This window comes from Aulonocara stuartgranti (assembly GCF_965226115.1).
Source record: "Aulonocara stuartgranti genome assembly, chromosome: 2".
NCBI lineage: Eukaryota > Metazoa > Chordata > Actinopteri > Cichliformes > Cichlidae > Aulonocara > Aulonocara stuartgranti.
Window position 1 is genome coordinate 10786826 of NC_138940.1, and position 13398 is coordinate 10800223.

The 13398-nt window shown below is 40.5% G+C and overlaps 1 long non-coding RNA gene across 1 annotated transcript; it reads right to left on the reverse strand.

The window, feature by feature from the left end:
• Window positions 1-5433: 5433 nt before the first annotated feature.
• LOC309719459 lies at window positions 5434-13044 on the reverse strand. Its single transcript, XR_014280248.1, has 3 exons — window positions 11975-13044; window positions 10118-10294; window positions 5434-5890 (listed from the first exon to the last, which is right to left on the reverse strand). It is a non-coding gene; the product is annotated as an uncharacterized lncRNA (long non-coding RNA).
• Between the last annotated feature and the right edge of the window lie 354 nt (window positions 13045-13398).

Here is a 13398-nt window from a genome sequence, read left to right on the forward strand (position 1 = left end):
AATGTAAAGCAAACAGACGCAAACAAAGAGTCATTCTACGCCCACGCTCCCTCTGAAACACTCAGGATAAAGCTAATCTTTTCTCCCCACTCAGTCCCTCTGGTCGAACTAGTCTTATTATTATTTGACCAAAGCTTTAGAGGTTAATCACCTCCAAACACGCTCCATGAGTCAACATGTTTGTGTTAAAACTGAATCACGGAGGAGCATCGAAGCGCGACTGTTTCAGCGCTGCAGGTTAACTCTTGCTCTGTTGTTCTGTCACTTACACGTCTCCGTCCATGAATCGGAAGAATCCATTAATCGCCCTGCAGAACAACAGCTGGACAATACAATAACAAACATTTCAGCAAAACTATGCGTCATTAATGCTTAATTCAGAGCAGCTACCTATTCTTTTACACCAGAAATGAACATGTTTACAGCGTGGTACAAAAACAGTTGGGTCTCTATAAAGGGGGTTAATGGTTTTTAATAACACACCTGTTTAACTTATTAGCAGTTTGGCCTCTAACTGCCAGGTGGATAACGACACAGGAGGTTGTAGCTGCTAGCTCTTTGCTAGGCTTCACCTCAGCTAACTGAGCTGGGCCTCTACACTGTGTTTGTGCTCTTAGAGCCTTTTGGAGCATTTCTAATGCAGTTGTCTGACCAATAATGTGGCTCCTATCGAAGAGGTCAATTTTGGGATTTTATTTGGATGTTACTCAGCACCAGTTAGCGTGACCAAACTAGCTAGCTTTAGCTGATAATTTGGCACTCTATGCCTCATCCATATATGGTCACTTTTGCTCCAAGAAATAAACATGGAAGCATCCATAAAGCTAACAAAAAAACCCCCCCACAAACAAACAAATAGGATTTCACAAACTAACTGGTGACATCATAGTGACTATATCCATCTTTTACCTACAGTCTGTGGGTTTGAATGAAAACTAGAACAAATAAACTAAATTAAAATCTTTTAGCTTATGTGGAATGAACAGTGAGTCCCTCTCACCACCACTTTCTCCATTTCTTTATAATTACCACCAAACTTTGTTGGAAACTTCATTAAATTTACATCCTGGTCCTGTTGATTTCATACTAAACGAGCCTCTCCGGTTTTCTCATTGCGTTGATGAGTTTCTCACTCTGAATCCATCGAACACAACTTCTCTAACTTCTCAGTGAGACACAAAGAAAGAGAAAAACCTTCGTTCACTTCATGTCACCATGAATATTCACGTTTCCTTCCCGGAAATGATTTCCGCTGAAGTCGTCGCGGCTCCTGCAGGATAATTACGTCTTATTTTGAAATGTATATCTGTGGCGCTGCTGCTCCTGTTCATTTTAATTGTGAGGAGATGCACACGTGAAAAGTGGAAAGCGTCTGGGCCAGATGTGATGGCGGCGAGCACGCGGGGGCAATTTGCATTTCATTTTCATTCGGATTGGTGGAAGAAGAAGAAGCTGTGAGTGTTTTAGTGGAGCTGGGTGTTTTTCCTGGCTGCTGACGGGGGGACGGAGAGTGTGTGTTTGTGTGAAAATGGCTCCTCCTATAGTAATTAGCTGTGGAGGCTGTAATTGGGCAGAATCAGTCTTACTAAGTGATTTCCTGACTGTCAAATTAATGTGAGTGATACTTTTCATTTAGTTAGCATCAAACAGCCCCTCCACTCGGCCTCCATATGGGCGTCTGATGCAACGCTCGCCATTAAACCGACGCAGCCAGATGTTCCCTCGCAGCCCCGCCATTATCAATGCAAATTTATTCATTAAACAATTTAATTGTGTCAATGATTGACAGGCGGTGGCGTGATGACGGAGGAATGTTATGAAGCTAATAATCTGTTAGTCTTATTAACTCCCTGTGTCAGCAATATGGCTGTCAACATTTATGTGGATTAACCCTCCTAATGTTGCGCCGCAAACCGTCAGCTGCTCGCCATGACAACAGACGGGCTCACCGGTTGGCGAACACGCCTCAGGAAGCACGGCGCCGCTACGGTCAGCTGACGGAGAGATGTAATGCTCAGGAAGCAGAGAGGTGGTTGTAATTCTGTACCAGTGAGGACCTGAGCGGCGTCACGGCGAGATTACGTAATATCAGGGAAGACAGGAAGGTACTCCCACACCGCTACCCTTAAACACATCCAACCTGCACTCATACTGCGATAAAATCCCAGATAATAGACACATTCAGACCTAATCTCTGTTGATTTTGGCTCGGTGTCTCCTAAATGCCACAACGCACCTGACACCTGTAACTGCAAACATGGGCCACAAGTAATCTGAATTTCTGAAAGTATTGCACCTTTGACCTGCTGTGCTTTTCCTTGTTTTCTGTCCACTGTATCCAGGGATTGGACTGAAAAGCTTCAGGCGACTCTGATCACATAAACCAATGCTAATTTTGTAGGCTAACCAATTAAAGAATTAAAAAGGAGAGGGACGGTGGGGCACATAAACGAGAATGAACAGCTTGTAGAACTGAGGGAATCTAAATAGATAAGAACCGGAAGGAGCGTGTTTGGAGGCGTGGTCCCGCTCCTGAAATTCTGATACTTAATCCCCAAATAAATTAATTACATGCAAAATCATGTGTAGGAGGAATGTACTGCAAGTTAATAATAATACACCAATCAGAGCACAGACATACAGAATATACAGACATACAAAACAGTTAACCTACAGCTTATAATGTAATCTAATACAGGAGCTCTAGACTACCCATTCATGCTACAGTCCCATGGCGGAAGATGCTTGGAAATTGCAACACAACCAAATTTATTGCGACTGAGAACAGCACCGTCTTAACAACTAACCTTGTGTTGTGGATGGAACATCTCAGACATTATCTAGGTTTAAGTTTGGTTGGTTTTCAGCATCTTCATTCTGACATTTGATATTATTCATCTCTGTCTCTTGTGAAAGTGAACTTTTGTTGAGAGCAATTTAACCGTTGTGCGTCTTTCCTATGCAAAGATACAGCAGTGGTTTATGTTTTAATTTATTTAAGAAATACTTCAGAACATACAACTTTAAATAATGCCTAGCTAGCTAATGTCCTTCTAACTAAACTCTATTTCTGGTAAACTTTGTAAATCCTTATTAAACTTTGTAGAAACAGCTGGGAGAACAGTCGCACTGACCGTTTTATTGTAGCTGAAAGAATTTGGACTATTTTTTACCCTTAGTATCAGTGTACAGTAGCTAATGCTGCCAGTGGTAAGTCGATATGCTAATGCCGTACCTGATCCCGTACCAGGCACGAGGTTGAAGTAGAATATCTGAAATTCAGTTATCTGCATTTTTATTCAAATTCTGGTTCTGATGTTAAACCTGACATCAGATCACGGACAGGCAAGTTCAGCTTAGCTCAGACACATTAGCATTTTCTTTTTTTCACCCAGAGTGACCCCAGAGGACCCGAGAGGGATGTGGGACGGTTATCCTTCCTTAAATGACGCCACGAATAAAAGGTCAGGAAACAAAGGTGGTATTTAAGGTTAACCAGAGGAGTTTAAGGGCATGAAAGGAGGACAGGTGGTAGGAGTGCATGCTGGGAGTTGAAGTTCAAAGTATTTCAGCAGGGTTTACATTTCCTCTGCAGGCTGAACACAAGAGAGTGACGTGGGAAAGCCAAACAAAAGCGGCTCAGTTATGGGTTTGGAAATGAACATCTTCAAATCCTTTTAACTCATTATTCTGCTAACAATTAGACCGAGCCCTGGAGCTGGTTCCAGGTCAGAGTGAGAGTTTCACACGAGTACAAAACAACAGAAGAAGAGTGATCTGAATACAAACTCTGAGACGAGTGTGTGTGTGTTAGAGGAGCCTGGAAGTTGGTTCTTCACCGGGGGAATAGCAGTGGGTGTGTTTTCCCTGGATCGAGCCTCGCAGGCAGGTCTGTGTGTGTTATGACCTCGGGCAGGTCCGGTCCTTGAGGACGGTTCTGGTGGTTTCTGGTTTTTATTTTTCTGGAGGAGAGATCGCTTCAGGAAAGGCAGCTCAGCAAAGCGTTCAGAATCACTAACATCAGCGACACAATCAGAGCTTCGTCTGCATTTTGAGGCATTTTAGGGAATGAAGGGGCTGGATTTAATGACTTTTCATTTAGTTCATGTTAAACAAAATTTAGAATAAAGTTGGAATTTTCTGTTATAGGATAATCTTTTTTTCTTTTTGGGGGGTGAAAGCTTTCTCTGTTCAGCACATCCTGATTATACCATCAACCAGCAGAGGACAGAGGATGAATTCTTATACTTGATTTTTGTCCTGGTTAAATCCATCCTTCCATTTTTTTTCCATTTATCCAATTCAGGGGTGCCGTTGGGCTGGGGCCTGTCTGAGCTGCCATAGGGCGAGAGGCGAGGACCCTGGACAGGGCTAACATCACCATTAAATCATTTAAAATATATTACAATGCATTGTTTAACTTTACTGTTTTTACTGTATCATGAAAATTGCCCTCCTTAGATTAAAAAAAATGATAATATTAATATTAATAGTATGAAATATTTTATTTGTGTAGACGTTTGACTACTTACTATCTCTAATTATGATATTTGTATGGCATACTTTGTGACTTTCTTCCTCAGTGGTAGAAATGGCTTTAAAAAAAAACCGTATAATTGACCTTTCATACATTAAAATATTTCTGTGTTTGAAGCCCATTTTAAAAGACCATGTAAATAAATAAGAAATCAGAGAACCATTTTCCTCACATTTTTTCCTCTAGCAGAAATAGGTTCCCATTGAGGAATATTTTAATAATAAACTCCTTGCTCTACTGATCTTTTTGTCTAGAAGCCTATTTATTTACTCTCTCTTGGCTACAGACATGACAGTACAGACGTTTCCATGACCGATTATTGAAAAATCAGATCAGTTAGAAAATATCATGCGATTCACTCAAAAGCAAATAAAAATTTAAAAATATAACTATAAATATTTTGAGATATTAACCCCAATTTCTGACCTTTGCCTAGCATTTCTTCCTTCCAGTGACAGAAACAAACTTCTACAGCGGCTGATATTACAGTGTGTAATATAGATTTCATTAGTTCTATTATTACTTTATCTTTGCAACAAAGTTTTTTCCTTAACTCCATCTCAGGTTGGTGTAACTGATAATCTTCGACCCTGTCGTTTTGCTGTCAGCATTGTTATGTTAGCTGTAACATCTGGTAGTTTTTTTTCTACTTACACTATCAAGATATCATTAACTCTTTGTTGCAGTGTATTATTTCACTTCTGCCGTTTGCACTCATTGAGGCTGAGAGGAGCAACAAAAGGAAGTAACGTGTCCGTGAGTACCAGCAGTAAAGCCTCTCACCCGAGCAAGTTAGGTGAATAATGTCAATACTGTTTTTTATTTGCCCTTAATTACTTTTTAATATTACAAGATCAGTACATGAATATTCTTGGATTGATGCCTTTGTATTATTTTCCAGTGTGTGGGAATCCTCCAGTAGTAATATGTGGAAGAACACAAGGGAGTGCCAAGGAATAGGCTAATTAATTCAGATAAGAGTGTGTATTTGTGTGTTGCTGTGGCTGTATTTTTCTCATGGTTTTCTTTACTTTAATAAATAGAAGAAAAAAAACTTATTTTTAATATCCCAACATTTCTTCAAATAGAGATGTAACACAACTACTGAGAATGACCACGAAGGGGAAAAAATAGGCACAAAAGTAATGAAAAATAACACAGAAAGCACAACAAAGAAGTTCATCTGGAGCAAAAACAGAAGAAATACAATAGAAGATGAAACCAGACCACAAAGAAATGGAGGAGCAGGAAAATCAACCCGGAGACAAGAAGTGGAAATGTGTTCGAGGAGCACTGTCGTGTTGTCGTTCCACCTCCTGGATCCTGAAACGTTCTGACGGTTCGGCCTTGTTCCTGCGTGAGAGGAAATGGAGAGTTACGGCAGACATGAGGGCTGGAATAAACGCCGCTGGAGCAGCAGCAGCTTTCAGGGCCCATTAGAGCCGACAGCAAACGGCAGCGAGAGCCGTCCAATCAAACATCCATCGCTGCAGGACGAGTGGGAACCGACAGCGGCGCGCACAGCCCGTCTCCCCCGAGACCATGCTCGTATTATCCGGCGGTAAACACAAACCTCCTCCTCTTCCTCCTCCTCTTCTTCTTCTTCTCTGATATGCGTTATTACTCTGACACCTGTGCCTAACATGTGGAACTTAATGTCTTTTCATTTGCCATTTGTTTCCTCCTAAACAAGGTGCAGGGTCCGCCGTGGGTTTGTCTGCCGGGAGCTCTACAGCAGCTGGAGGTTTACAGACGGGACAAAATGTGCCACAACACCCTCTCCACCATAACGCTCAGTGTTCCAACCCCCCTGGCGCACACCGAGGCGTCAGGATTCATTTGTAAATGTGGATGTTGGCTTCACATGAGCAGCGGCAGCCGGTCGACTGATTCACGTGTTGTCAGCTGAATGAAAATGCTCGTCTCCTCCACTGCAGCACGGCGACTCTGACAAGATGACTGACAGTTCGACACATAGCATTCAACGCCACTGCAGATATCACCCGACTGACGAGAAACCAAATCGAACAGGGCACCAGCTTTTCAAAATCATTTCCATTTTAAAGATAACTGACATACGACCAGATACGCTCAAAATTAGACAGCAAGATCAGACCCCAACTGCAAAAGATGATAAAGACTGTCCAAGTTTGTTATAACAACCACAGACACAATGAAATGATGACCAGCCCATGGCGGGGCATAATAGTAAAATAAAAAGCACCACAAAGAGGCTAAAACAACAACAACAAACACCAGAAAATTGTAAAAAACAAACAAACAAACAAAAAAAAGACGACGCCCAAAACAGCCAAGAGCAAAAAGCAGGCTGGTAGTAATAACTAAAAAGCAATTAATAAAATTAGTAGAAGCACAGCAAGGAAGTACTTCCATTTTGAATCTTTCTCCTACCAACATTGATTTTACATCGATTTGTTCATTTTAAGCTGTTATTGGTGTGTTTATGTAATCATCTAAGGTTTAGTTTTAAATCTTATTTAATTTATTCTTTAAATTAAATTTAACATTTTAAACATTTAGTCATAATAAAAAAGATGTATAATTTATTACTATTCCATCAGTTGGCTAATAGTTATCAGTTAGCCAAGGTACGTTAGGGTATTAGCTAACAGCTACAACTAGAATTAAAGCTGCAAGCAGCGTTATGAGGGCCCTCGCACCCTGGCGTGTCGAGCCACGCCCAAAACCTAATACCAGCATGTCCGATCTGATGTGACATTGATGGATTTCATGCATTTAAAATGCAATAGTTATCAGCTTCTTCTAATTCAGGAGAATAATGCAAACTAAAACTACATAATAATTCACAATCTTTAGTTAGGGGTATAACATGGCATAAAATAATATTATAATCTAACACCACCAGCTAACATTTCATCTTATTCAACCAGGATTATAGTCGTCCCACTAGGTGGCGCTCTAACCATTATGTACAAATGGCATAACAAACATATCCGAGCTCGAGTCTAATCATGCCTACGACCTTTGGGAGAGATTGGACATTGTGTTTTCGAGTGACAGCAGATTACTGCTTTTTGGCGAGTGATTGAAACTCCACCTGCCGCCATGACCACCCCGTTTCCCTGAACGTAAAAAGCTTCGCAATTTAACATCACAAAGGTCTTTAGATTCCACACACAGGAAATCGCATCAATCTGATGAAATCCCTTGGAGGAGTTCGTCAAAGAACGGTGCCTGAAAAGAGGGGAAAATGTCGCCAAAATTACACATTCATTTTAAAATGGCTGACTTCCTGTTGGATTTGGGATTTTGCTCCAAGAGACTTTTTTTGTACATCTTGATCTCTCCTATAACCTTCCCAGATTTCAGACTCATACATAAAACACAGAGCAGGGGCTGATGATTTGAAAGCTTGTAGGGGGCGCTGTGGAGCCATTTTGCGCTATTCAAGGAAGGTGATCACATAACAACAAAGCCTTCGTCCCATTGGAGGTGTGGGCCAAATTTCAAGACTTTTTAAACTTTCCAAGCCCCTCAAACGCCACTTCATTGTTCACGGTGAACCGCGTTGCCACCAGGGTGCGCCGTTCAGTTTAAAGTCACAATTTTCGCACTGAAGCATCATGAGCAACTGATGGTGATATTCACCGCTTTTGAGGTGGCCACGATGAACCTGTGAAAATCAGTACGACAAAATGAAAGACATGACATTTCCTGTTGCCACTAGGTGGCGTTCTGCGTATTCCTGACAATGGGCACATCAATCTGTTCAGGGCGGGTCTGACATCATGCCTGTAAAGTCTGGTACTGATCAGACTGGATTTCATGGAGTTATACTAATTTGTTTCTTCATGGCGTGACATCAAAGTTCGCCATGCTGCAGGGTTCACACCCTTTCGCGAAAAGTCACAGTTTTCACTGTAACCCAAGACCAACTCCATAAGGCTTTCCTGGAGAAATTTGAGGCTGCAGGTGTCACCCATCACAATACTGTACCCCAAAGTGTAAAACATGACATTTCCTGTTCCCACTAGGTGGCGCTGTCCTTGATGTCAAATATGGCAGTTGAAATATGTTCAGGGGTGGAGCCTTATCATATGTGTGCTCTTTGGTCCAGATCGGACAATGTATGAGGGAATGAGAGGCAATAAGATTTTCATGGCGAGTCATCGAAATTCACCGTGGCGCCACCGCCACACCGTATCACGAAAACTCAAAAGCTCCGCAATTTAACATGGCACAGGTGTGTAGTTTACACTGACCAAACATGAAGCTTATACGACCAAATTCCAAGGAGGAGTTCGAAAAAGTTCGAGGCATGGAAATGGCAAAATTAGAGCCAAAATGTCACCTTCACTTCTAAATTGCGGACTTCCTGTTGGGTTTGCATCAATGGGCCCACAGACTTTTTTGTTTGTCTTGGCATGATACACATGTGTGCCAAATTTCATACATGTAGCTCAAACGATGTGGTCATAGGGCTGCATTTAACAAGGCATAGGTGGCGCTCTAGAGCCATTTCCCAGTGCTCATATGTAAAACCATTAAAATACAAAATTTTTCACGAGACCTGGCATGTGTGCAAAATTTCATGAGTTTTTGAGCATGTTTAGGCCCTCAAAAAGGCCCTTGTTTTGCCTGAATAATAATAAGAAGAAACGGAGCAGATACAATAGGGCCTTCGCACTCTCGGTGCTCGGGCCCTAATTACCAGCTCCCAGCTAACAAATTCTTTGTGATATTCACTGAACTTTCAAGACTTCTAAAATATTTTATGTTATTATTTGAAAACTGTGAATAGATAAAGAAAACTAGCATTTCTGCTTTCAGACACTCGATTGCATTTTTATCTATTTTTATCAGAATTTGAATATAATTTTTTATGGAAAAAAAAAACCTTACTCTCTTATATTTCTGTTAAAAACAGCATTAAACTGACGTTCACATTTTTTTAAAAAATCATAGAAGTTACTTCAGTTGTTTAGCAAAATTAAAAAAATAAGATTAACATGGAAAATAATAATATTCAGTAACATGGGAAACTCCAGCTTTGTTTTCCTGAGCCATGGTTTTCATACAAAGTCTACATATTCTTCGATACCTTCACTTTGTTCTGCTTGTTGGGAGTTTGCAGGATCCATACGTTCAAATAAAACATTGTTCTTTTAAAATGAGCATGTTAAAAAAAAGTGTCATTTTTAATTAAAACATAAGAGAAGTTCATTTTTGTCATTGACTTTCAAGCAGAAAAGAAAAATCATTTACACATATACACAGGATTTCTTTAAGTACTAGACTTTTTTGTGTTAAAACAGTAAAAGAATTAGGTGTTCTGTATTTCCCAGAATCCAGATACCACCCACCTTTAGGATGTGGAAAACCTTTCTACCACAAAGCCTTCGTTCCCTTGTTCCTTTTTTTGTTGATTGTTTTTTCAAACATCTTGGCTGGTCCAGCATTTCACAACTCTCTGAATGCATGACAGAAGTGTGTGACACATGCACTGTCGTCTTTTACGTTTATCAATTATGAAAACACTGAACAGACTGATCTCAAATAGGTAACTGGCAAACTTCTTGGTCCACTTGTTTGACTTACTGATAAATGGGCCACCCTCTGCCTCTTTCCCACATCTCCAGTGCTCGTAGGGACAGGAAAGAGCTTCGACTTTTGGTTGCAGGGCTGGCATCCAAGCGAACACCTAGGAGATGTGTGTCGAGCTCCTCCTAGAAGGCCTGGCGAGTCTCATGCTTCTGCTACTTGCTGATGTAACTCCTTTTAAAGGATGAAACTGTTAGTTACTGCAATGTACTGGCAAACCGTCATGTTCCATCTTCTGGGTTTGTGATTGATTGGATTTGTTTCCAGCATCTGATCTGACATGTCCACTCCTGCCATGCGTTTTTTATACTCTAAGATAGCAGTCCCCAACCTTTTTTGCACCAAGGACAGGTTTAATGTCAGACGATATTTTCACAGACCGGCCTTCAATGTTCCCTCTAATTTTTCATGTGTCTGAGCGAACACACAAACTCCCTGAGCGGTCCCTTGGATCACTGTGAGCAACAGCAGACGTGTGCACTGTGGTCACACCAGCATCGAATCCATCCAAGTTACATGGTTTATTAAAATAATCAAATTACAGCATTTACATTTGTGTTAGACTACTTTTAATTAACTGCTTTAGCCCACTTACAATGAAAATTTTAAAAAATCTTGTTCATGACCTGTGTATGTTAACACTATTGGAAGTAAAAATAACTTGAACTCCAATTTTGAAAACACAACTTTCTTTTTTTTTTTTTTAATAAAGCTCTGACTTGTATTATGAGTCTGTGGTCTGGGAGAGTCCTGTAACTCTGTCTGCAAAATACAGTATATAATAACCAATGCTGGGCAATTAATTATATAGTTCTTCAAAAAAAGTAACTGAGTTTTGCAAACAACAAAGTTTTTTTGCAGGTGTTTATCTAAAAATGCAGCCAAGGCGTTTATTTAAATAAACATTTCAAACTATTTACAGAACAATCAGATGTTCTGCATCAAATCTGATGCCACACAAATTATTTGTGCCACTGCAAAAAAATATTTCTGTCCACTATGAGATACAGGAGAACAACAGCCTGATACCTGCAAGCCTGACAACAGGAGATGTATCACTCCTGTAACACCTGTAACATTCAGCAGTCGCCTCATTGTTCTGACACACACAACAAAACTAGTGACTACACTACACACTAACTATACAAGATTTGCGCTAAACGTCGCAAATCTCTCACATCTCAAAACACCGCCGTCACTCCTAAAACTTTCTAAACAACTAATTTTGATTGGTCGACATGGTTCGTTTTTCCACCAATAGGAAAGGCTGGGGGAGGGGGGTTGTTTTTGTTCACAGGCAGAAAGTGCTTTTGAGCGTTTTCCTTATAAAACGCTGTTTTTACCGTTTCTTCCGCAGTGAATATAAACAACGATAGTAAAACAGGAAAAACAAACATTGCACATATTTTTTATCATAACTCTGGTTTTACGTGGCCTGTCAACACAATTTAAAAACTGGTATAAAGTCCACACAGTTGTTCCGTCTGTCCTGCTCACATCTCCAGTGGTTGTACACGTTGTCATTAACGTGGCTTCTAGTGATGCGCGAATCATGAACGAATCGTTCAATACTCGAGAATCACTTTATTGACTCATGAATCATGATTCACAAGCCCAACTGACTCACTGACTCATCCCTGTTGCTGTTAGCAAACTAATTTCATTAGTAGAAATATATCTAGCTTATAATTAAAATTGTGGAGAAAAACACAACATCCAGTATCTTAACAAAAAAAATTCTGCTCTGAACTGGAAGAAAAAACCCTGAGTAGAAGCTCACATCAAGACAATAGCTCCTCGGTTCACAGTAGCATCGCTCAGCTAACATGCTAACGGCACATTTGAGCTACTCACCCCCTCCCTCCTGTGCTGCTGCTCAGTCATCCAGGTCATCATAGTCAAAGGAGCTTGCAAAGAAAAGCGTCTGGACTTCTTTAAGTTACTTGAAGACGTTTCACCTCTCATCCGAGAAACTTCTTCAGTTCTAAGGTCAAATGGTGGAGAGTCCCAGATATAAACCTAGTGGGAGTGTCCCCCCACAGAGGGACAAAAGGACCCCCTGATGATCCTCTAATCGCCTGAGCCAAGGTTCTCAGGAATTCGTAAATTAAGGTGGGGCGAGGTTTCACAATGAACTCACCCGAAACTCTGGCTGATTGGGACCCACACCCAGTTGCACACCTTGGCTCAGACCAAACCAGCATTTCATCTCCGAGGAAGTTATCCCAGAGAGAAGAAAAGCAAGTGTGTAAGTTCATCTCTGAATGTTTGTAAAGCATTCCCACGTTAAGCTTAACAACCGATATATGGAGCGCCTGCCTCTTCTCTCTCCCTCTCCTGCTGCTACTTCAATGTGAAACTGATTAATGATCAGCTGATCGGCTTTTCTGTCGCGACTCCGTCTCTCTTCTTTGTTTTTGCCCCACTTCGCACCAGAAAGAGGAAACCAGCGGCTGAACAACAGCAGCACGTTTAAGCTTCATAAGCTGCTGTTAGAATTTATTTAATATTACTTTCTACTCCAGGATCTTTTTCTATGCAGCTGACGGCTGGTAACTGTGCAGGGGCGGATCTAGCAAAGTTTAGCCAGGGGGGCCGATAGGGCATGAACAGGGAAAAGGGGGCACAAAGACATACTTTTCTTTCTTATTCTCATTTAAAATGTCTAGCTTTTAATAAACAATTATCTGAATCTTACACCCAAAGTTTTAATCTTATGTAAAATATATAGAAGTCCATTACTGTATATAGTAACTGTTAAGTCTAATATACCCTAGTAAGCTATAGTACTTTTTCCTTTTGGAAGGTACCATCTGTGCAGTCTGCAATTCTGTTGAAGAAAGATGTTGAATCTATTTAATTATTCTTGAAAAATAATTTATTTCTGTGCATTTTTTTTCTAAGCTGCATCAAATTAAAGTTGATTACGTCGATTAAGCATCATGAGGTGGAGGGTGAGGGGTGGTTCGTCATTTTCTTTGCTGGGAGTTTGCAACCCTATTAGTTAGGTTGCTTAATATTTCTGCTAAGTACTCTTTAAAATACCAGAATAGGGAGGATGGTGTAGGTTTAGGTTTATTAGATTGATCAGCGTTGCTGAACTATGAAATATTTTGGGTGCAGTGTTTTTTTTACACACAGGTATAACAGAATAGCTTTAGTGTTGTTGTTTATTTAAACTTGAGTATTAACTTATACAAAATGCAGCAAGATATTAAAAAAACAGTTTTATTGATTAAAAAACACTATATCGGATTCATATCGGTATCGGCAGATAT